Source organism: Bos grunniens, chromosome 8, assembly GCF_055505025.1.
Source record: "Bos grunniens cultivar Pamir isolate PY7600 chromosome 8, Bosgru_T2T1.0, whole genome shotgun sequence".
In the NCBI taxonomy this organism is placed as follows: Eukaryota; Metazoa; Chordata; class Mammalia; order Artiodactyla; family Bovidae; genus Bos; species Bos grunniens.
The window spans coordinates 56,222,214-56,247,510 of NC_141172.1; the positions used below are offsets into that span (position 1 = coordinate 56,222,214).

Genomic DNA, 25,297 nt, shown 5'->3' on the forward strand with positions numbered 1-25,297 from the left:
TTAGTTCCTCTTCAATTTCTGCTATAAGGGTGGTGTCATCTGCATATCTGAGGTTATTGATATTTCTCCCGGCAATCTTGATTCCAGCTTGTGCTTCTTCCAGCCCAGCGTTTCTCATGATGTACTCTGCATAGAAGTTAAATAAGCAGGGTGACAATATACAGCCTTGACGTACTCCTTTTCCTATTTGGAACCAGTCTGTTGTTCCATGTCCAGTTCTAACTGTTGCTTCCTGACCTATATAGAGGTTTCTCAAGAAGCAGGTCAGGTGGTCTGGTATTCCTATCTCCTTCAGAATTTTCCACAGTTTATTGTGATCCACACAGTCAAAGGCTTTGGCATAGTCAGTAAAGCAGAAATAGATGTTTTTCTGGAACTCTCTTGCTTTTTCGATGATCCAGCGGATGTTGGCAATTTGATCTCTGGTTCCTCTGCCTTTTCTAAAACCAGCTTGAACATCTGGAAGTTCACGGTTCATGTATTGCTGAAGCCTGGCTTGGAGAATTTTGAGCATTACTTTACTAGTGTGTGAGATGAGTGCAATTGTGCGGTAGTTTGAGCATTCTTTGGCATTGCCTTCCTTTGGGATTGGAATGAAAACTGACCTTTTCCAGTCCTGTGGCCACTGCTGAGTTTTCCAAATTTGCTGGCATATTGAGCGCAGCAGTTGCACAGCATCATCTTTCAGGATTTGAAATAGCTCAACTGGAATCCTATAACCTCCACTAGCTTTGTTCATAGTGATACTTTCTAAGGCCCACTTGACTTCACATTCTAGGATGTCTGGCTCTAGGTCAGTGATCACATCATCATGATTATCTGGGTTGTGAAGATCTTTTTTGTACAGTCCTTCTGTGTATTCTTGCCACCTCTTCTTAATATCTTCTGCTTCTGGTAGGTCCATAACATTTCTGTCCTTTATCGAGCCCATCTTTGCATGAAATGTTATCTTATCTCTTATTTGGTATCTCTTATTTTCTTGAAGAGATCTCTAGTCTTTCCCATTCTGTTGTTTTCCTCTATTTCTTTGCATTGATCACTGAGGAAGGCTTTCTTATCTCTCCTTGCTATTCTTTGGAACTCTGCATTCAGATGCTTATATCTTTCCTTTTCTCCTTTGCTTTTCACTTCTCTTCTTTTCACAGCAATTGTAAGGCCTCCTCAGACAGCCATTTTGCTTTTTTGCATTTCTTTTCCATGAGGATGGTCTTGATTCCTGTCTCCTGTACAATGTCACAAACCTCTGTCCATAGTTCATCAGACACTCTGTCTATCAGATCTAGTCCCTTAAATCTATTTCTCACTTCCACTGTATAATCATAAGGGATCTGATTTAGGTCATACCTGAATGGTCTAGTGGTTTTCCCTACTTTGTTCAATCTAAGTCTGAATTTGGCAATAAGGAGTTCATGATCTGAGCCACAGTCAGCTCCTGGTCTTGTTTTTGCTAACTCTATAGAGCTTCTCCATCTTTGGCTGCAAAGAATATAATCAATCTGATTTCGGTGTTGACCATCTGGTGATGTCCATGTGTAGAGTCTTCTCTTGTGTTGCTGGAAGAGGGTGTTTGCTATGACCAGTGTGTTCTCTTGGCAAAACTCTATTAGCCTTTGCCCTGCTTCCTTCTGCACTCCAAGGCCAAATTTGCTTGTTACTCCAGGTGTTTCTTGACTTCTGACTTTTGCATTCCAGTACCCTGTAATGAAAAGGACATCTTTTTTTGGGTGTTAGTTCTAAAAGGTCTTGTAGGTCTTCATAGAACCATTCAACTTCAGCTTCTTCAGTGTTACTGGTTGAGGCATATACTTGGATTACTATGATATTGAATAGTTTGTCTTGGAAACGAACAGAGATCATTCTATCATTTTTGAGATTGCATCCAAGTACTGCATTTCAGACTCTGTTGTTGACCATGATGGCTACTCCATTTCTTCTAAAGGATTCCTCCCCACAGTAGTAGATATAATGGTCATCTGAGTTAAATTCACCCATTCCAGTCCATTTGAGTTCGCTGATTCTTAGAATGTCAATAGTCACTCTTGCCATCTCCTGTTTGACCACTTCCAATTTGCCTTGATTCATGGACCTGACATTCCGGGTTCCTATGCAATATTGCTGTTTACAGCATCGGACCTTGTTTCAATCACCAGTCACATCCACAGCTGGGTATTGTTTTTGCTTTGGCTCCATCCCTTCATTCTTTCTGGGGTTATTTCTCCACTGATCTCCAGTAGCATATTGGGCACCTACCAACCTGGGGAGTTCCTCTTTCAGTATCCTATCATTTTGCCTTTTCATACTGTTCATGGGGTTCTCAAGGCAAGAATACTGATGTGGTTTGCCATTCCTTTCTCCAATTGATCACATTCTTTCAGACCTCTCCACCGTGACCTGTCCATCTTGGGTGGCCCCACACAGCATGGCTTAGTTTCATTGAGTTAGACAAGGCTGTGGTCCATGTGATCAGATTAGCTAGTTTTCTGTGATTATGGTTTCAGTGTGTCTGCACTCTGATGCCCTCTTGCGACACCTACCGTCTTACTTGGGTTTCTCTTACCTTGATCATGGGGTATCTCTTCACGGCTGCTCCAGCAAAGCAAGCGCTGTTCCTTACCTTGGACAAGGTCGCCCCTCCTGATCTTGAATGTGTAGTAGCTCCTGTCGGCCCTCCTGCGCCCTGCGCAGCCACCGCTCCTTGGACGTAGGGTTGCTCCTCTGGGCCGCCGCCCCTGACCTCAGTCTTGCGGTAGCTCGTCTCGGTTGCCGCCCTTGCATGCTAAGGGTCAAATGATTGTTACACTCAGTGAGCCCTGTAGGGATTAGTGGAGCCATGTTCCTGGAGATGGTACCAATGACGACCTTTGATACTTGACCAAGGGACTCATTCTTTCAGGTGGCACTGAGCCTTGATTCTATTTCATGCTAGGGCACAACCAAATACATTCTCTCATATACATAAAAACTAATATTACTAGCAAAAAATGACTCACAGATCTTCAGTCTAAAGTAAAAACCATTGAGTATAGTTTCATGAAAAGTCATCTGGCTATTGAGCTAGGCTTGGGCAACCAAGCATTTGAGTTTTGCCAATAATATTTATTTTCTACCCCTTAATTCCTTCCAAACACTTATAGCACCAAAGGTATAAAAACTTATAAGTAGGATGAAAATTTAAGTTTAAAATTTGTATCCATTAGCTTAATTTGGTCTGCAGCTAGTGAAGAATGGGTTCAGGGAAGGCTGTCATTGTTCAGTTTTAGCAGTGAGTTACTTTGGCCCAGCCCCTGAAATACTTGCACCCCCTGAAGCATACTTTGGGGACCATTGAAAATTGTAAGAGTGATCAAAAGGGAATCTTCAGGTTCCATGGCAGGTTGAAGGAAGATGCCTTTTGGCAGCTTTATAGTCCTACTTATCATTATCTTCATTTTCTAGCCATCATTCCTGAGTTCACTCGTCTAAATACTTTATGTATGAATTCATTTATTCTTCACAATGATTCTAAAGTCAGTATGTTATCACCTCCTGTGCTGGTTAATTTTGTGTGTCATCTTGACAAGGCTATGAGATGCTCAGATAGATGTTAAAACATTATTTCTGCTGTATCTGAGGGTTATTCTGCAAGAGGTTAGCATTTGAATCAGTAGACGAAGTAAAGATAGTCTTTACCAATATGGGTGAGCATCATCCAATGGATAGAACAACGTGGAAGGGCAAATTTGCTCTTTGCTTGAGCTGAGACAAATATCTTAAGCCGTCCAACATCATGCTCCTGGTTCTCAGGCCTTAGGACTTGGACTGAACTACACACTGGCTTCACGGGTTCTCCAGCTTGCAGACTGCAGATCATGTGGCTTCTCATCCTCCACAGTCATGTGAACCAGTTCCTTTGATAAATCTCCTCTCCTCTCTCTCTCTCTGTACACACACACACACACACACACACACACACACACACACATATATACTCATCCTATTGACTCTGTTTATCTCTAGAGAACTCTGACTAGAGGATCTCTATTTCACATATGGAATATGAGGCAGAGAAAGTTGCTTTGTTGTTGATGTTGTTCAGTCACTCAGTTGTGTCTGACTCTTTGCAACCCCATGGACTGCAGCATGCCAGGCTTCCCTGTCCTTCACCATCTCCCAGAGCTTGCTCAAACTCATGTCTGTTGAGTCAATGGTGCCATCCAACCATCTCATCCTCTGTCGTCCCCTGCTCCTCCTGCCTTCAATCTTTCCCAGCATCAGGGTCTTTTCCAGTGAGTCAGCTCTTCACATCAGGTGGCCAAAGTATTGGAGTTTCAGCTTCAACATCAGTCCTTCCAATGAATATTCAGGACTGATTTCCTTTAGGACTGACTGATTTGATCTCCTTTCAGTCCAAGGGACTCTCAAGAGTCTTCTCCAGAACCACAGCTCAAAAGCGTCAATTCTTCGGTGTTCAGCCTTCTTTGTGGCCCAACTCTCACATGCATGCAAGACTACAGGAAAAACCATAGCTTTGACTACATGGACCTTTGTTGGCAAAGTAATGTCTCTGCTTTTTAATACATTGTCTATGTTTGTCAGAGAGTTGCTGGCTTTCCTCAAATCTCACTAGCTAGTGGGTGGCAGAGATACTCTGTAGTCAGCATTCCTCAACCTGGGGGCTGCCACCCCTCAGGTGGGTTACTGACTACCACTTTGAGCCAAAGCCTAACCTCTGGGTTTAACTGAAGGAGATGGACCTAGAGAAGTCCAGTTTGGAAATGGTCAGAGTTCCTGTCACCCCAGAGCGTGAGAAAAGTCTTAGAAGAGTGCTCTCTTGAACTCACAGACAGCAACAACACAGAAATGGCATGTTTTTGAACTGGTGTAAGATTTGTCAAGACAAACCACACCTGCTTTGATTCTTCCCTGGCATCTTTTTTCTTATAGTCCTTAAGGAAATTGAAACAGCCTGTAGTAAGACTTGTTCTTTCTCAGGGCTTCTTGGGTCTCCTGTAGAGTTAGTTTGAGTGGGCAAATGTGGGCTTCATCACAGGGAAGGGAGGACAGACATGGCTGGATAATGTGCCTGGTGGCACTTCTAGGAGACAGGATTGCCCCCAGCCCCCGTCTCATCACAGATGGTAACTCTGGGGGCTCCCTTTTGCCCTTGTACTTCTGCCCCCTTTCTACCCCTTTCTTGGCCACCACCCTCAGTGTTTTCCATTCCCCCCAACATGATAATCTAGGACACATTTATTGAAGGGTTCTGTTACTGTTCATTGCAGTCAAGAAACTTTGTTTAACCTTTTTCTTTTTTGCTTCCTGCTATTGTGAAGGGCCAGGCTTGCCTTCCCGGTGCCTTCTGAGGATGTTTAGACTAAGGAAACAAAGCAAAGTAGGGAGATTTGTTTAGGAGTCCTGGTCTTGGCCCCATCTTTCTCTCCAAATGAATCAGAGACACACTGATTTGGAAGGGGGTAGGTATGGGAGCTGGACATGGCACTTGCCCAGCTGGTTCCTTTTCCCCATTTGACTGTTGTTCAGTGTGTGTCTGTTCTCCCTTATGGCAAAGATCCCTGGAGGAATAGAGAGGGCAGTGACAGGAGCTATACCTCAGAACCTCTTCCTGAAGTTCTAATATCAGGAGGACACTGTTAGGTAATGCTAAGGCTTTAATATTAGCAACTGACACTGTCTGGGGGAAGACAGGCAATGGTATGTATCCCAACAGAGCCCACAAATGGACTGGTTATACCTTTGTCAATATTGAATCAAGAGCCATAAAATATTTCATCTTCTCTAATCCAATAATCCCACTGCTGGGATGGTGGTCAAGGAAAGAGTTAAAAGGAAGACAAGATAATTATAAGTATACCTAGTGCCCAGGTCTTAGTTTCTAAATACTATTATCCACAGATAGGTACCAGAGCTTCTGGGAAAAATCTCTCATTCAGATTTGGGGCAGGGAAACCTCTCACTTTCACTGTCAGTAAGTAAAATGGTGCTCAAAGGATGAAGAGTTTTGAATGAAGAGGTAATGAATTCTCCTTTGGCTTGAGTTTGGGGCACCTGGGAGATACACAGCTGAAGATGTTCAGTGGAGGCTACACAGACATGGTTGTGGAGATAGATCTGTGTAGACATACATGTATAAATATAGACATGTGCAAATGGATAATAAGGCCGAATAGTTCCTACACCACTTTGCAGAAAAAATCTTTCAGATGCTTGGTGAACATGCATATTTCTGGGACCTACCTCAGGGAGCAGGACAACTGCATGTTAAGGTATTCTCTAAATTACCCTTTGTGCACATATCAGTGTAAGAAATATTTGTTTAAAAGATTGCAAAAATGCTAGAAGCCATTATAAGTCTGAGAATATAGAGAAGTAATAGGTATCTCTGGATAATGAAATGCACAGAACCAAAAAACAGAATGTTTTACTGCAGATCCCTGTGTCATGTTGCTGAGAGGGCAAGAGAGTTACTACAAGCATAAATGTAAAAAAAGAAGCCATAAAAGAACAGAAGAAAATAGAGGTGAAATTTTACCTGATCACAAGATAGAGCACTTTGTAAGCATAAAAGCAAAGGGAAAAAACAAAGTATTGCCACATTTGAATGTTATATGCTTCAGCAGGCAAAAGAGATCATAAGAAAACATTAATATAAGAAATGTAGAGGGACTTCCTTCATGGTCCAGTGGTTAAGACTTCGCCTTCCAATTCAGGGAGTGAGGGTTCGACCCCTGAACTGGGAGCTAAGATCCCATATGCCATGTGGCCAAAACACTAAAACATAAAACAGAAGAGGTATTGTAACAAATTCAATGATGACTGTTAAAAAATAATCCACATTAAAAAAATCTTAAAAAAAAAAGAAATGAGGTAATCCTGTGGCACAGATGATCAAGTAATGTCATTAATATATAAACTTTATGTAATCCGTTCAGGAAACTATGACTATCTTAGTAGAGAAATGAGCAAACACATGAACAGACAATTCCCAAAGGAAATACAATTATCAATACATACGAAAAAATGAATATGAAATACATATTAAGCAAAAATAAAATGCCTTTTTCTTTTTAGTTTTCCTATATAAGTGAGATCATGTAGCATTTGTCTTTCTCTGTCTGATTTGTTTCACTTAATATACTGCTTGAAATGCCATTTTTAACTCAAATTGGCCAAAAAAAAAAAGTAATGATTTGGTATAGAGAGGGAAATAAGAAAAGTCTTCCACTGTTAGTATAATGTATTTGGGCAATTTTTCTAAAAGTCTCTTGGAAGTATAGATCAAAAGTTTGAAAATATTCTTACCCTTCAAAAACAATTCTGCTTCTAGGAACTCATCTTTTCAAAATTATGTAAAATGATGTCCCTTTTAGTATTTTTTGTAATATCAACAAACTGAATGTCCAATAACAGAATTTTGGATCAATATATTATGGAAGTCATATAATGCAGTGTTTTCAAAAGCCTTTGCAAAGCATCCTTTAGTAAAAGGATTCCACATTTGGATGCCAGACAGTAATAGGAGTAAAGTAGTCTGGCTATAAAATGGAGACATGGAGAAGAGAACTATTTCATGTTCCTAATTTTTCAAAGAGTATAAGAGAAATTGTAAACAGCAACTGACAGTCTAAGTTGGAGAACCACAGGGCACAGTGAGAACTGCAGTAAAGTGGAAGCACAGTCCTATCACACAGGATCAGCCGAGTTCCACATGTCTGAACACCCTGTGAGCCCATCAGATGTATTTCACTTCAGTTCAGTTCAGTCGCTCAGTCATGTCCAACTCTTTGCGACCCCATGAATCACAGCACACCAGGCCTCCCTGTGCATCACCAACTTCCGGAGTTCACTCAAACTCACGTCCATCAAGTCAGTGATGCCATCCAGCCATCTCATCCTCTGTTGTCCCCTTCTCCTCCTGCCCCCAATCCCTCCCAGCATCAGAGTCTTTTCCAATGAGTCAACTCTTCACATGAGGTGGCCAAAGTATTGGAGTTTCAACTTTAGCATCAGTCCTTCCAATGAACACCCAGGACTGGTCTCCTTCAGAATGGACTGGTTGGATCTCCTTGCAGTCCAAGGGACTCGCAAGAGTCTTCTCCAACACCACAGTTCAAAAGCAGCAATTCTTCAGCACTCAGCTTTCTTCACAGTCCAACTCTTACATCCAAAAACCATAGCCTTGACTAGACAGACCTTTGTTGGCAAAGTAATGTCTCTGCTTTTCAATATGCTATCTAGGTTGGTCATAACTTTTCTTCCAAGGAGTAGGCGTCTTTTAATTTCACGGCTGCAGTCACCATCTGCAGTGATTTTGGAGCCCCCCAAAATAAAGTCTGACACTGTTTCCACTGTTTCCCCATCTATTTCCCATGAAGTGATGGGACCAGATGCCATGATCTTAGTTTTCATTGGCCACCAATTTACAACCTTTGCTTTCAAGTTTTTGTTGGCAAGAAAATGTTTATAGTTGTTACATGAAAAAAGTAGGTTCTGTAGTAGTAAATATATAGTAATAAATATATATAATAAATATATATACATATATAATATATACATATATAATAAATGTATATATATATACACATATATAATAAATGTGTAATCGTAAATGTAGTATATCATAGTATGATATTGAGTTAGATAATATTTGTGTATATGTGTGTGTGTACATCTTAATATATGCACAGAACAAAGCCTGTAAGGAAACAAACCAAAATGTGACTTTATGTAGGTCTTATAATCAAAGCTGCTTTAATTTTTTTCTTTAATATCTCTGCATTTTCAATATCTTCCATAACAAATGCGTACATGTTGTTGTTGTGCAGTTGCTCAGTCGTGTCTGACCCTCTGCGACCCCATGGACTGCAGCACGCCAGACTCCTGTGTCCTTCACTATCTCCCAGAGTTTGCTCAAATTTATGCCTGTTGAGTTGATGATGCTATCTAACCATCTCATCCTCTGCTGCCCCGTTCTCCTTTTTCTTTCAGTCTTTCCCAGCATCGGGGGCTTTTTCAATGAGTACATATTACTTTTAAAAACTATACCCACAAAAGTTTATTTTGAAAACACCGAGGTTCAGTTTTTTGACACTCAGGAAGGATGTTCCTGAAAAGCACAGATGGAGTCCTCCTCTAGCAGTTGTATTGTCAGCTCTTGACCTAAAACTGAGTCTGGTAGCCTGGTTGTTGCTGTTGTTGTTTTTAAAATGTTCACTGACTTTTGGCAACCTTGTGTTCGTTCATTACCATTGCCAAGAAATTTACAGAAGTGTGAGCCAGTGAGAGTTTACTTGTTCTAACTTTTGAAAAAGTTCTGTTTCTTCATAGATAGAGATATACACTTTAAAAAGATAACTATACAAATATATACTATCTATGCCAAACCAATAGGTATAGATAGATATATACTGTCTACACCAAGCCCTATTAAACAGCACAAATCCATGCACTGTACTTCAGTTGTTCAAATGTCCTTATGAAACCAGTTGAAAAACTTGCATTTGTGTACATGGGCAGTCTTAAGCATCCGTAAGTTGTCTGTTTTCCCCTAGGCTGGGGAACACTTTGGAAGTCAGACCAGCAAATCTCGAGAATGCTAATAGAGAGTTGCAAACCTGTGAGCTCCTTTTTTCTGTTCACAGACTTCCAGAACAAAATAGATTGCTTCACAATTGTGAAGCGGTAAAAAAAAGAATAGAAAAGAAGAAAAGAACATGTTGGCTTTGTCTGCCATTGGTTTGAGTAGAGGGAGATTTTTTTTTTCTTTTTTGGATGAAAAGTGGGATCTTAATGGGCACTCCCAGTCAGCCGAGGCAGCCTCTGAAAGCTCCTCTTGTGAGAGATAGAAGGATCCATTGTTTTGCCAATCCGAAGTTATCACTCTTCCCTTTATCCTTTCTTTTGGACCTTTTAGTGTTTGCTTTATCAGAATATTTTAATCCCTACTGTGGTGACTGGTGTAATTTATCTCATTAAGCCTCTCCTGTTTTCTTCTGTTTACATGACTAATATTATTATGTTTTATGGGGCTTATACCAACAAGCCGCTCCTTTGTCCCATTGTTTCAGCTCTAGGCCAAAAATCAACAAACGAAGTTTTATCTTTCCAATCTTAGACCTCACCTGCTTGTCATTCAGTTTGTACAGGTTGCATGAAGAGCGTGTTCCTTTGAAAACAAAGCAAGGATTCATTTTTATGACCTAACACCAAACAATTACCTTTCTCAAAAGGTCCCGGTCATCTCTTTTTACGAGTGTAGAGTGGCAGACTCACCTTATGAGGGGGGAAAAAATAAGCAGATACTTCCTTGTGGATTGAAAGCCTAAAGTCCCCTAGCAATAATGCTCTGCTTCCTAACTTGTCTATCGTTCATAGTGTATAGAATATCCTAGAAGCAGAGAACCTGAGCACTAGAAGGTAGGTGGTGAGGTTATCTCATCCAAACCCCAGCCCTTCAGCAAAATTACACCCAGGCTGGACTGAGCCAGACTGGAGGAGAATCAGCCTTGTTTTAAAGGCGTATGAAGGAGAGCCTTCGTTCAACCAGTCGCATATTTGAAATGCTCTGTCAGAACGTTCCTTCTCTAAAACACCAGCCTAATAAAAGCTTAAATTGTCATTTCCTCAGTTCCGCTTTTTCTTTTCCAGATTGAAAACAACTGGGTGCCATGCTCAGGGAACCAGCAGCAGCTTAATGAACAGTAACTTCCTCCAAGGCAGTGATTCTCCAATGTTAGTGCACAGCAGACCTGCCTGCAGGCTTCTGAAAAGCCCAGATTGCTGGCCTTCCAGAGTTTCTGATTCGTGAGAAGGAGGAAAGCTGGAGAATTTGCATGTCTAGCAGGTTCCCAGGTGATGCTGATGCTGTCAGACCAGGAATCCCACTTTGAGAACTGCTGACTCTAGGAACTCGAAAGGAGAAATATGAGGATAATTAAGAAGCAGAAACAAGTGGAGTAACAGCAAGTTAACCTCTACATGGAAAATGTTAAATGCCTATCAGATAAGTTCTTTGCTGTCAGGCAGAGTCCAGTGGGGAAGGCTGACCATGAGCAGTAGTTCAGGATGTTAGCCATTAACACAGGGACCTGCGGGAGCAAACAGGAGCACAGTGTTCTGGCTAGGTGGGGAAGAGGCTAGGAAGGCTTCCTGCAGAAAGGGAGGCCTGAGGAGTAATTGCTGGATTGACTCTTAAAAAAGGGCAGGTATCCAGACAAAGGGAGGGCTTTCCAGCAGAAGGAATTAAAGAAGGAGTTTTCATGGAAATTTTCAAGTTGTCCGATTTTCTCAGAGGGGAGAGAGGCTGATGAGGTGGTGATGACAACCACAGAGGTAGGCAGGGGCTAGATGAAGAAGGAACGTCAGAGTTGGTAAGGAGTCTGGCGATATTCTAAAGACCATTATTTGACATGGAATATAAAGAACAATTTAATAAGTCTCCATGAACCTCGGAAATGAGAAGAGAGTACAGAACACAGATATCCCCAATCTTTGTACTTCTTTCTCTGCAGTTAGGACTTCTCTATGAGGCTTTCTCTGGTTTGCAGCTGATGTCGAGGAATTGCTAACTTTCTAGTCTATGTGTGAACAAAATTTCCTTTCCTTTTAGTTTAGTTGCGAGCATTTGGAGTTTCATAAAGGGAAATTTGTAAAGACACTAGGCAAACATAAAACCAAAGTGAACAGAATACAGAATTTGGGTCTAGAGATAAACAGACTCCTCTAGCTTGTCTTTCACTAGCTATACAGTGTACTGCACGTTACTTAACTTCTTGTGCCATAGTTTCTGTGTTTAAATAGAGTCTAATTCCTTGACGAGATCCATAGGTCTTAGTAGTCCGGCCCCTACCTGCCTTTTTCAGCTTCATCTTGTGTCCACTGATCTTACTCTTTCTGCTCCAACTGCATAAATCTGCTTCAATTTGTTTTTCATGCTCCCTTCTACCACAGGGCCTTTGCACATACTCTGTCTTCTGTCTGGAATAGTCTTGTCTGCCTCTTCAATAATTCCTAGATCTAGATGTAAGGTCCACTCCCTCTAGGAAATCCTTGATCTCTCTAAATAAGTAAAAATCCCTCCTGTTTATAGGTTTTTTTTTTTTTTTTCCACTATGAGGAACTTATATGATAACACTTAATATTGTTATTTGTGTCATTCTTTGCTTAATATTTCTCTTTTCCTAAACCAGGGGTCAGCAAACTATCTCCAGCTTTGGCCTGTAGTCTGTTTTTGTAAATTAAGTTTTATCGAGGGACCCTGGTGGTCCAGTGGTTAAGACTCTGCACTTCCAGGGCAGGGGCCTAGGTTCAACCCCTGGTAGGGGGACCTAGATCCTGCATGCCACAATTAATTTGCATGCCAAAACTAAAAATATCCCTCATGCAGCAATGAAGATCGAAGATCCTGCATGCCTCAACTAAGACCTGGTACAGCCAAAGAAATAAATAAATATATACATTTTTAAGTTTTATTGAAGCACAATCATGCCCACTTATTTACATATTATCTGCGGCCACAGAGTTGAGTTGCAGCAGCCTTTATGGCTCAAAATGCCTAATTACTGTGGCCCTTCATAGAAAAAATTTACCAAGTCCTGTACTTGACTAGAGTCTCCATGACAGCAGGTACAAGACCTGTTTTTGCTTAGTGACATATCTTCAGCTTCTGGCCCAATGTCTGTTACATGAACGATGCACGATCAATCAATAATAATAAATGCAAACTTCTCTGGTGGTCCAGTGGTTAAGAATCTGCCTGCCAATGCAGGGGAACACAGGTTCAATCCCTGGTGTGGAAGATTCTACATGCCACAGGGCAACTTAGCCTGTGTGCCACAGCTACTGAAGCCTTCACAGCTAGAGGCTGTGCTCTGCAACAAGAGAAGCCACTGCAATGAGAAGCACACAACTAGAGAAAGCCTGTGTGCAGTGATGAAGACCTAGCACAGCCAAAAAGTAAAATAATATCAATAAACGCAAGGAGATTTTTTAAAAATGTTGTTTTTACTAGAGTGTTGGAAGGGTTAAATAGGATAATAAATATAAAGAACCCAGCAATAGTGCCTGAAACATACCAGATTGTTAATGAATTCTCAGTCTTTTCTTAGCGCGTGTTGGTCTTCTCTAGGGGTCTGGCTATAAGCTGCCCCCTGGCCCTGGGCTGAGTTACATTCCAGTCCTTCCCTAGTTCCACTGTCTCTTGCCCTCTGGCTTTTGCCTCATGTACTTCTATTTCTGGCTCCAGGATTCTTTCCTTGGTCTCAGATTCTTAGGAATGTCTTCACTCTTCCTAGAGATTTTTCTTCTACAATGTTCCATCTTTTTGAAGCATGTTATTCTCAAACCTTGTAGCCTTAGGGTGACCCTCCTTTAATCTGTCCCCAGGGCTTAGCTTCACCAGGGTCATCTATGTGATGGCAGTTTCATCTTATTTTATGGCCTCCTCCTTCAGGGATAGCAGACAACTTCTCTTCTGCTTTAGCAGGAGAAGCTGTAGGATTGGAGAAGAGCTCCTCATGAGAGCAATGAACAGGGTTCGGGAACTGAACCCGTGTGATTCTGAGGCAGGAGGGATCAAAGCCCAGCCTGCAGGCTGTTCAGCCTCAACACAGACCCAGCTGGTACAGAGCCAAAAAGGAGCGGGGTTAGTAAAACTGGGGGTCACCAAACTGTCACCTATGAGCCAAATCCAGCCTGCCTCCCATTCTTCTGTGAGAAGAAGAATGGGTTTTGCCTTTTTAAATGGTTGGGGGGAAAAAATCAAAAGAAGAATATTTTGTGATACATAAAAAGTATATGAAACCCAAATTTCAGTGTCCATAAATAAATTCTTACTGGAACACAGCTGTGCTGTGTTTTATTTACATCTATGGTTACTTTTCACGTCACAGCAGCAGAGTAGGTGGCATCAGAGACTGTAAAGCCAAGGATGTTTACTGACTGGCCCTTTAGAGAAATTAGCCTGAGCTGTGGACAGTGATTTTACCTTGAGCTCATCAAAGCCTCTTCTGTGTTCAGTGTTGCACGGCCTCTACAAACTCTACCGGATCCCATCCCAGGGTACAGCCCAGGATGTGACAGGGAGAGAATGGGTTAATTAGATGGGTTCATTAGAGAAATCGTTCCTGAAGGAGGTGGGAAGGGATGGGAGATGAGAGAATACAACAGTCTGGTTCGAAGGCTGGTTTCACCACATAGCATAGTAGGAGTTTGAGCCAGTGTCTTACCTTCTCTAAGCAGCCGTTCCCATGTTTTAAAATGTGAATAATTATACTCTCAAATGCACAGTGATGTGGTGAAGACCAAATGAGCTAATGCCTGCAACAATGCCTGGTATGTAGTAGACACTCAATAAATACTCACTACTTCTTGCCATGATATTAAAAGACGCTTGCTCCTTGGAAGAAAAGCTATGACCAACCTAGACAGCATATTAAAAAGCAGAGACATTACTTTGCCAACAAAGGTCCGTATATTCAAAGCTATGTTTTTTTCCAGTAGTCATGTATGGATGTGAGAGTTGGACCATAAAGAAGGCTGAGCACCAAATAATGGATGCTTTTGAGCTGTGGTGTTGGAGAAGACTCTTGAGAGTCCCTTGAACGACAAGGAGATCCATCCAGTCAATCTTAAAGGAAATCAATCCTGAATATTCATGGGAAGGACTGATGCTGAAGCTGAAACTCCAGTACTTTGGCCACCTGATGCAAAGAGCTAACTCATTAGAAAACATCCTGATCCTGGGAAAGATTGAAGGCAGGAGGAGAAGGGGACAACAGAGGATGAGATGGTTGGTTGGCATCACTGACTCAACGGACATGAGTTTGAGCAAGCTCCAGGAGATGGTGAAGGACAGGGAAGCCTGGCCTGCTGCAGTCCATGGGGTCACAAAGAGTTGGACATGACTGAGCAACTGAACAGCAACAACAACTCTTACTGTGAGCTTCCTTGGTGGCTCAGTGGTAAAGCATCTGCTTGCCAATGCAAGAAACGTGGGTTCAGTCCCTGGGTCAGGAAGATCTCCTAGAGGAGGGGATGACTACCTACTCCAGTATTCTTACCTGGGAAATCCCAAGGACAGAGGAGCCTGGTGGGCTACCATCCATGAGGTCAGAAAAGAGTCAAACACAAGTGAGCAACTGAACGACAACAACAACACTCTTCCTACATGTGATGGACTTTATCAGTGGAAGAGGTGGCTTTGGTGAAGAGAAACCATGTCATTGCAGCCTGTAGAATAGTGTAAAAAAAAAAAAAAAAGACATCGGAGATAAACAGCTGAGTTCACTTTTGTCTCTGCTAATATATGCATTACTGCTGTGTGATACTAGGAAAGTTGATTAACTTCTCTGAGCCTCAGTTCCACCATCCCCACCCCCTCCCCCAACCTTTATGTAACTCAGATGTCAAGTGGGCCCTTCCTACTCTTTGATTTAGGAAACATTTCCTTATGGAGCCACCTGTCACCATCTCAGGTGAAACGCATGGGGCTCCTGTTTCACGCTATGCCACCCAGCACATTCAGAAAATTCTTTCAGCAAGCACTTCATGAATTGAGGAAATTTATTGGAGATTTGAAGAGCTATACTTTTGGGAATAGGGTCATTCTGTGCCCCACAGTATTTTTCTAAGCCTCTTCCTCTCATCTACCTCCCTTCTTTCTGAGTGAAGGGCCCACAGTGCCCCTGCCCACCACCATTCTCCACCCATTTCCCTATACACCCCCTTCAGCCAAAAGAGGCTAGTCAAGGGCATTTCCTCACAAAGCTGCTTCTGTCCCCAAGAGGAATTCTACCAGCTGCTAAGAGGATAAATTTCTTCTATCCACTAACAAGCGAAATAGGGATAATTATGACTACCTCACAAAGTGTTTGTGGGAATTAAATGAGGTAATGTGTCTGCCAGCTCCTGGCATGCAGAAGGCACCCCCTCCCCTCTTGATTCTTCCTCTGAGATTTGAAGGAACAAAAAAGAGGAGCTAAGAGATATTTTGAGGTGGAGGTGAGGGTTGATAAAGCAGCCAGGAAGGTCATCCCCTTGACCATCACCCTCCAGCGACGTAGAAGAGATTATTTGCCAAGAGAAACTGGGAGAGGTGGAGGGACTCGGGGCGGAAGCCAGACAAGTCTGGTTTATCTTGGAGTCCATCCAAAAGGGTTTAGTTACTAAAACAGCAGTTCCTCTACATAAATCCTTCAGGTTCTTGAAAAATATTATTAAATCACTACTGCATCATAAATAATCCTAATTTTATTAATCTTGCCCCTGAGGCCAAGGCACAGCTCCTGCAAGACTCTCTCTCCTGGGAATACAGCTGCGGGGGCCTGGTCCCTCAGACAGAGGGCAGTACCCATGCCCTGGCATTCCCTGATGTTTTCTGAGTGCTTCCAGAATAGGCTCTTCTTAATAATCTTTCGTTAGGTGTAGGATTCAAAATGGGCAGTTTATTGGCAAGAGTCTGCCTGCAGAGGCATGGGAATTCTGTTACTCGTCTGCTTGGATTTGTTTGATGTCCTATTTGCATTTGTATTCCTTTTCTTTCTTTCTTTTTAACCCCAGAAGTTTGGTGTTTTTTCCTTTCTTTTCTTTTTAACTTCTTCCGAAAGAGGATAGATGGCTCTCTCTCATTTTGCTTTGGGCCGACGATGTTTCTACGCAATGTGGTGATAACAAGTGGTCATGATTAGTCAATGCCAGGTTGTATCCTATAGCTTAAGAGGCCCTTGCTATCCTCCCTAACTGCTCCTACCCACCTCTCTCTCTCTTCTTAACTGAGCGATTTCCTTCTTTTCAAAGCAAAACTAAGATAAAGAGTTAGCAACACCTATCTCTTTATATGGTGGTGTGTGGGGCTTACAAAAATAATATAGATTAGGAGTTTAGGAAACAAGGGTTCAGTTCCTGTTAGTCCTCCGTGTGTCTTCTGAAAGAGTCTTTATTAAATTTTTGGTTTCATGACTTACTGTTTTCCCCAAATATAAAAATAATTTGTATTTGTGTGTAAAACATGGAACACCGAAAAGTATAAATAAAAACCACGCTCTGAGTTCTTCCACCTGTGGGAAGCCCGCTGTTAGCGTCTTCGTGCATTTCCCTAGACGTTTGTTTTCTCTGCAAATGTGCATATATAGTTACCAAATGTGATCCTACTGTGCACACAGTTTTGAAGCCTGCATTTTTACTTAATACTTATTTCAGGAGCATTTGCTTGTCATAAAAATTCATCAAAAGCACCCCTCTTAATGGCCACGTGGTACTTGGAGTATTTGTTGTCCCTGACCTAATCATCCTCAGATCATCCCGCATGTAGCCTGTGTCCAGTTTTCCGCCATATGAATAATGCTACAGTGAGTGTCTGTAGTTGTGTATCTGAAAATTCCCATGGAAGTATTCTTAGGATTCCTGGCAAAATAGAATCCTGGAACCTCACGTTAGTCTTCACTGACTTAAGTCAGCCCAAGGTGTCTCACCTTGGATCACATGACAGTGTTTAGGAACTAAACTAGCAAAAGGACAAGCTGATGATTGCCCATTGGTGGTTTTATGGTATGCAGCTTGGAGATAATATAATATAATGATGTTGTGCCATGATCTGGAGATATTCCAAGGTGATAATAATAGTAACAGCTCACATTTATTGGGTGGTTAATATGTGCAAGACTCTGTTTTGTTTTACAGATATTAACTCATTTAATCTCACCACAAGTCTAGGAAGTACTTGTAATAGTGGTATTATTATTCCCATTTTATAGATGGGAAAATTGAGGCAATAGAGGGGTCAAACTTTAAGAAAAGTGACTGAGCCAGGATTCAAACCCAAGCATTTTGACTGGGCGTTCATGCCCTTAAACACTTGATGACCCTGCCTGGAAGTAACCAAGTGGGAAGATTCCCCCCCCACATGCCAAGGCTGCAGTGCAGTGGGAAGGGGATGGGGGATCTACTGCTCCCTACCAAATTGCAGCCCTTGTTCTCCCGGCTCTCCTGGTCCTTTTCCCTAGCTGTGCACCTGCCCAGGTGAGGACAGGAGGAAACCAAGCTGTGAAACACCCAATTGTGTATCTGAAAGGGAAGAGGAATATATATCAAGGTGGTCTCAGGAAGCTGCTTATTCAGGAAGGGAGGGAGAAAATAAATGAAAAAACACTGCTTCAGTGTCATGGTGTTTTTGTTTTGTTTTCATTTTGGGCTTAGACCGTCATTACAGCATTAGGCGTGCCTACATAGAAGCAGTGTTTCCCTTACGTTTTTCACCAATTTCATTTCAGTGAGTTCCTGGCTTGTCTGTCGGTGCAGCGCCAGAAGCAAGCTGCAGAACAGGAGTTACTGGGGACGGCAGTGACCATGAATCCCAAAGGAGGTAACTAATCATTTTTGGTCCTGTCCACTGCTCAGTGCCTTGGTTACAAATGACCCCTAGACAACTGTTCAACATGGATGGTTCTAAAGGCACCTTGTTGTGGAGAGTGCTGTGTGGGACTGGAGTTCTGATTAATGGCCATTTTCTTTTGTCCCACCTCCTTATGTTTCCTTAAAATAATACTGGTGTTACAAAGGGCCGCACAGGGTGTTTCTATTCAGGTAAAGTTGACTGCTGCCGCGGTGAAAGAAAACACAACACAACCACTGCCACAGAGCACAAACACGGAGCAGATCAGTCCTGCTTCACCTCCCCGCCTGGCCAGGCTCTACCAAGGAAACCCAGCCAGGGGAGTTCCCTAGGTTCGCCCTGGCTCAGGATTGGAATGTGTAAAACTCTGAACAGCACCAGCAGTGACCCAGGGAAGAAATGAACCACAGAACCTTTCAAGGATGCGGCCATCAGACACTGTCAGTCTCTGCAGTAGGGGACCCAGAATGGCCAGAAATATGCCTCCAGGGTCTTTGTGTGTGGATCTGACTCATAGAGGCCATCAGCCAATGCCTGCTGAATTGTTGTAGGTGCTGTTGAGCTGGAGTGGATGGAATAGTAAAAGGCAGGAACAGAGATGCTTTTTCGTTTTATTTTGTTACAGCCTAATAGCACTTATAGTAATGGTAGTGATAGCAATAAGAGTTAACATTGTGTCCTATGGGCCAGGCTCTGTTCCAAGGAGTCTTTCCTTTCCTGGGGGATAACCTCTATCCTGACTTTTTAACACCATAGTTGGTAAAGGGAAATTGTTAACGGAAGGAAAGTTTTTAAAGTTCATCAAGTATCCTCAGTTTCCCTGAGTGCCTCCATAATGTCTAATCAGCCCAGTTGCTCAGAGGCCTAACAGCTAAAAGTAGGAAAGCAAGGAGTTAAGTTCACATTAGAAATTGTGCCTCAAAAAATAAAAATGAAATAGAAAAGATTAATTATTGAATCCCGTCTCCTTGAGGTCACATCAACCTCCTCCACTTCCTTTGTTGTTGTAGAGATCCGGAAGGACCCTTTCAGATCACCATGAGGTTGGGATGAGAATGGGGAGGAGGCTGTTTAAGCAGGTCTGTAAAGAAATAACAAGCCAATTAAAAGGGAGTCCATGGTAGAGTTTTATGTACAGCTAAAAATAGTGACTAAACAGCAACAACCAAAAAAACACCCAAAGTGCCTTCTAAGACTCAAGAATTTAAAAAGGCCTATTATATGTGGAAACCTCTGCGCCTCCCTTCTAAGAATTCTCCAGGAGGTTGGGGATTGGGAGTAGCAGCCACGTTGGTACAATGTGGCTCTTGCCCAGTTGACAGAAGGCACCAGAAGCAGACATGTGACTCAAGGCCAGCCAATTAGATCCTCTCTCCCAGGAATTTACCACTGGAATGAAAGGATGCTAGTTAGCATGGGCTGGTCTCTTAAATCAAGGACGCACAACTCAAGAGCTGTGCTATTGCACCCTAGGCAGTCAGAACTCTGACTGCAGAGAGAAGGAAGCAGGTGTTCTGGGCGACAGGTGAGGGCCCTGAAGTAAGAGACCAGAGAAGAAGACAGAAGGAGAAAAAGAGATGACGCTGGAGCAAAGTAGCTGATTGGCTTCTGCTGCTTTTCTAATTGAGTTCCTATTCAACCCATCCAGAGACCCTGCCATGCCTCTTCTGGGCAGCCATTGGCTGCTCTGGAACCTTTATACTCTAACCTCCACTATTTTGATAATGCTAACTCGAGGGGCTTCTCTTACTTGCTGTTCTGGCTACAATGGCTGTGTAACAAAAACCCCCCCAGGGGCTTCCGTGTGGTTCAGTGGTAAAGAATCTACCTGTCACTGCAGGAGACACCAAGTTCGATCCCTAATCTGGGAAGATCCCACATGCCTCAGAGCACCAAAACCCGTGTGCCACAGCTGCTGAGCCCACATGCTGCCACTGCTGAAGCCCTCGCACTTTAGAGACTGTGCTCCTCAACAAGGGAAACCACCACAATAAGACGGTCACGCACTGTAATGAAGAGCAGCCCCACTCGCCACGACTAGGGAAAAGTCCACGCAGCAATGAAGGCCCAACACAGCCAAAAATAAATACATAATTGATTTTAAAACATTCCCAAATTTAGTGGCTTACAATAAGAACACTTATTTTGCCTAAAAACCTGCACTCTGAGCAGAGCTTAGCATGGACAGCTTGTTTCCGCTACAGTTTGGTTTCAGTGAGTGCAGCTTGCAGGCCAGGGGCTAAAATTGCCTGAACTCTTCACTGCCTGGCCTAGAAAGACTCAAGCAGCTGGGTACTACAAGAGTTGGAGCTATGCAGAAATCTCTCTATCCATCTGTGGTCTCTTTATCATGGTAGCTTCAAGGTATGTGGACTTTCCCCTCGAGGCTTAGGGCTCCAAAGGCACAGACCCAAGGAGAGAGGACCAGGTGGAGGCTGTATCACTTTTTATAACCTAGTTTCCCAAGTCATGTGGTGTTATATCCACCTTATCATATTAATATTTGTGGAGGAAGTTATCAATACAAAGATCCACCCATGCTCAAAAGGCTGCTGCCTCTCAATGAAGGAATGTTACCATCACATAGTGAGAATAACATGTGACCAGACTCCAGTACTTTTGCCTAGAAAATCCCATGGGCGGAGAAGCCTGGTAGGCTGCAGTCAATGAGGTCGCTAGAGTCGGACACAACTGAGTGACTTCACTTTCACTTTTCACTTTCATGCATTGGAGAAGGAAATGGCAACCCACTCCAGTGTTCTTGCCTGGAGAATCCCAGGGATGGGGAAGCCTGGTGGGCTGCCATCTATGGGATCGCACAGAGTCAGACATGACTGAAGTGACTTAGCAGTTAGCAGAATGCATATTAATGTGGACATTTTTAGAAAACAAAATCAGTCATACTATAATCAAAAGAACCTTGATTAACATATGGAATAATCTCTAAAACTCAGAAAGGTTTCAGAGTTCCCAGAAAATTCTCAGGGTTGTGATGAAAAATACACTGGTTGGTAGATACAGTGAGACTTCTTTCTTTTTCTTCCTGTTCTGATTAGCAAAGATCGAATTTTTCCATAGGGGATCTCACTGGGTTCTGCCCAGGAAACAGCATTTTGAAGTTGACTTGTGTCCTTGATTCTGGAACCATCTTATCTTTTATTTTGCCACATAATTAGGTGAGGATTAAGTTCAAATCCCTGCTGTTTATAGCAAAAAGTTTCCGGTCATCTTATTTTCAAAAGTTATTTGCAAGCATATCCTTTATTGCTTAGTGAATGAGGTTTTTCCTCTAACTGGATTCTTCTTTTTTTTTTTTGAATGAATAATAATCCAGGTTTTCAGGGTCCAAAATACTCCAGAGCTGTAAAGTAGGCACTACTGAAAGATGTGTTAACTCCTTCAGGCCTCCAAGGTGCTATTTCAAACGTTATTGCTTTATATTCCATAATAGAAGCTTGAACCTTATTGATGGCCTTTCTTTGTGTGTGTGCAGGGTGAAGGCTGGGAGAGAATGAGTCAATGACCTGGAACAGGAAGCTGAATCAACTCTTTCAGCAAGACTTAAAAGAAAAGATTTTGGTTTTATAATCTCTAAAGCCTAAAAGATACTGAAGCTTCCAGAATGAGTCAGTACCTAAGATAGTGTTATTAGATACAGTAATTACTGGAATGATAAAATCCTTGTTGATGCTAGCTGAAAATAGGTATGTTCTATGCCTACTACATAGCAGCATTTTCAATACTGTACCAGAATGAAGTTAACTATAAAAATATGCACATTCTGATTACGTATAGACAACTTCAAGCTGTCTTTTTTTTATTGTTGATGAAGGTTACTGAGGTTTGTACAAAAATCTTTATAGGTTCAGTCTGTTATTTGATATGTGAAATAAAATGATAAGACCATTGATGGTGAGTTTTCAAACTTCTTCCTATAACAAGTGAATATAGGGCAGCCTGAATAATAGGTATATTTTGAATTATGTACGACCAGTGGTCTGGTAAATATTTAACAACCAGCTCATCCAGGGGGTAGGAGGGTTTTGACTTATAGCACTTGCCAATTTCTGTGATGTAAGTATTTCCACCATGGCTGATTTCAAGCTACCAACATGGCATCACAGAATGCAGAATTGTGAGCACACACTCTGAGCTGTATGAGCTGGTCTTGCACACCCTTGGTTACAATTTTGGGAAAGCCAGTTGGCTGACTCCTGGATAAATCTTGTTATAATCCTAGGGGGATAATAAGGACCTACTGTTAAGCACAGGGAACTCTACTCAGTACTCTGTAATGACCTATATGGGAAAAGAATCTAAAAAAATTGTGACTATATGTCTATATCCCCTTCATGGATCATGCAGAGTACATCATGTGAAATGCCAGCCTGGATGAATCACAAGCTGGAATCAAGATTGCTGGGAGAATTAGAGCTAATCAGTGAATTTAGTAAAGTTGCAAGATACAAAATCAATACACACAAATCACTTGCATTTCTATAAACTAACAATGAAACTCCGGGAGTTGGTGATGGACAGGGAGGCCTGGCGTGCTGCGATTCATGGGGTCACAAAGAGTCAGACATGACTGAGTGACTGAACTGAACTGAACAGTGAAAAATCAGAAAGAGAAATTAAGGAATCAATCCCACTCACCATTGCAACAAAAAGAATAAAATATGTAGGAATAAACTTACCTAAGGCAACAAAAGAACTGTACACAGAAAATTATGACACTAATGAAAGAAATCAAAGATGACATAAACAGATGGAGAGATATTCCATGTTTCTGGGTATGAAGAATCAATATTGTGAGAAAGGCTGTACTACCAAAAGCGATCTACAGAGTCAATAACCCCTATCAAATTACGAATGGCATTGTTCACAGAACTAGAACAAAAAATTTCACAATTCATATGGAAGCACAAAAGACCCTGAATAGCCAAAGCAGTCTTGAGAAAGAAGAACGGAGCCAGAGGAATCAACCTTCCTGACTTCATATTATAATACAAAGATACAGTCATCAAGACAGTATAGTACTGGCACAAAAACAAATATAGAGCAATGGAACAAGATAGAAAGCCCAGAAATAGACCCATGCACCCATGGGTACATTACTTTTGATAAAGGAGGCAAGAATATACAATGGGCAAAGACAGCCTCTTCAATAAATTGTGCTGGGAAAACTGAAAAGCTACATGTAAAAGAATGAAATTAGAACACTTCCTAACACCATACACAAAGATAAACTCAAAATGGATTAAAGACCTAAGTGTAAGACCAGAAAGGACAACCCTCAGAATGGGAGAAAATAATAGCAAATGAAACAACTGACAAAGGATTAATTTCCAAAATATACAAGCAGCTCATACTACTCAACGCCAGAAAAACAAACAACCCAGTCAAAAAATGGGGAAAAGACCTATATAGAAATTTCTCCAAAGAAGACATACAGATGGCTAATAAACACATGAAAAGATGCTCAACATCTCTCATTATTCAGTTCAGTTCAGTTCACTCAGTTGTGTCCAATTCTTTGCAACCCCGTGAATCGCAGCATGCAAGGCCTCCCTGTCCATCACCAACTCCTGGAGTTCACTCAGACTCACGTCCATCGAATCAGTGATGCCATCCAGCCATCTCATCCTCAGTCGTCCCCTTCTCCTCCTGCCCCCAATCCCTCCCAGCATCAGAGTATTTTCCAATGAGCCAACTCTTCACATAAGGTGGCCAAAGTACTGGAGTTTCAGCTTTAGCATCATTCCTTCCAAAGAACACCCAGGACTGATCTCCTTCAGAATGGACTGGTTGGATCTCCTTGCAGTCCAAGGGACTCTCAAGAGTCTTCTCCAACACCACAGTTCAAAAGCATCAATTCTTCGGCACTCAGCTTTCTTCACAGTCCAACTCTCACATCCATACATGACCACAGGAAAAACCATAGCCTTGACTAGACGGACCTTTGTTGGCAAAGTAATGTCTCTGCTTTTCAATATGCTATCTAGTTTGCTCATAACTTTTCTTCCAAGGAATAAACGTCTTTTAATTTCATGGCTACAGTCACCATCTGCAGTGATTTTGGAGCCCAGAAAAATAAAGTCTTTCCACTGTTTCCCCATCTATTTCCCATGAAGTGATGGGACCAGATGCCATGATCTTAATTTTCTGCATGTTGAGTTTTAAGCCAACTTTTTCACACTCCTTTTTCACCTTCATCAAGAGGCTTTTTAGTTCCTCTTCACTTTCTGCCATAAGGGTGGTGTCATCTGCATATCTGAGGTTATCGATATTTCTCCTGGCAATCTTGATTCCAGCTTGTGCTTCTTCCAGCCCAGCGTTTCTCATGATGTACTCTGCATGTAAGTTAAATAAGCAGGGTGACAATATACAGCCTTGATGTACTCCTTATCCTATTTGGAACCAGTCTGTTGTTCCATGTCCAGTTCTAACTGTTGCTTCCTAACCTGCATACAGATTTCTCAAGAGGCAGGTTAGGTGGTCTGGTATTCCCATCTCTTGAAGAATTTTCCACAGTTTATTGTGATCCACACAGTCGAAGGCTTTGGCATAGTCAGTAAAGCAGAAATAGATGTTTTTCTGGAACTCTCTTGCTTTTTCCATGATCCAGCGGATGTTGGCAATTTGATCTCTGGTTCCTCTGCCTTTTCTAAAACCAGCTTGAATATCTGGAAGTTCACAGTTCACGTATTGCTGAAGCCTGACTTAGAGAATTTTGAGCATTATTTTACTAGCATGTGAGATGAGTGCAATTGTGTGGTAGTTTGAGCATTTTTTGTCATTGCCTTTCTTTGGGATTGGAATGAAAACTAACCTTTTCCAGTCCTGTGGCCACTATTGAGTTTTCCAAATTTGCTGGCATATTGAGTGCAGCACTTTCACAGCATCATCTTT

The 25,297-nt window shown here is 42.0% G+C and overlaps 1 long non-coding RNA gene across 1 annotated transcript in view; it reads left to right on the forward strand.

Annotated features, from left to right (window-relative positions):
• LOC147367087 (uncharacterized) overlaps positions 1-22,293 on the forward strand; it is a 41,722-nt gene extending 19,429 nt beyond the window's left edge. Inside the window, exons 2-3 of the long non-coding RNA XR_015169163.1 lie at positions 18,264-18,355; positions 21,879-22,293. This is a non-coding gene — a long non-coding RNA (uncharacterized LOC147367087). The remainder of the gene's footprint in view (positions 1-18,263; positions 18,356-21,878) is intronic.
• Positions 22,294-25,297: the final 3,004 nt, after the last annotated feature.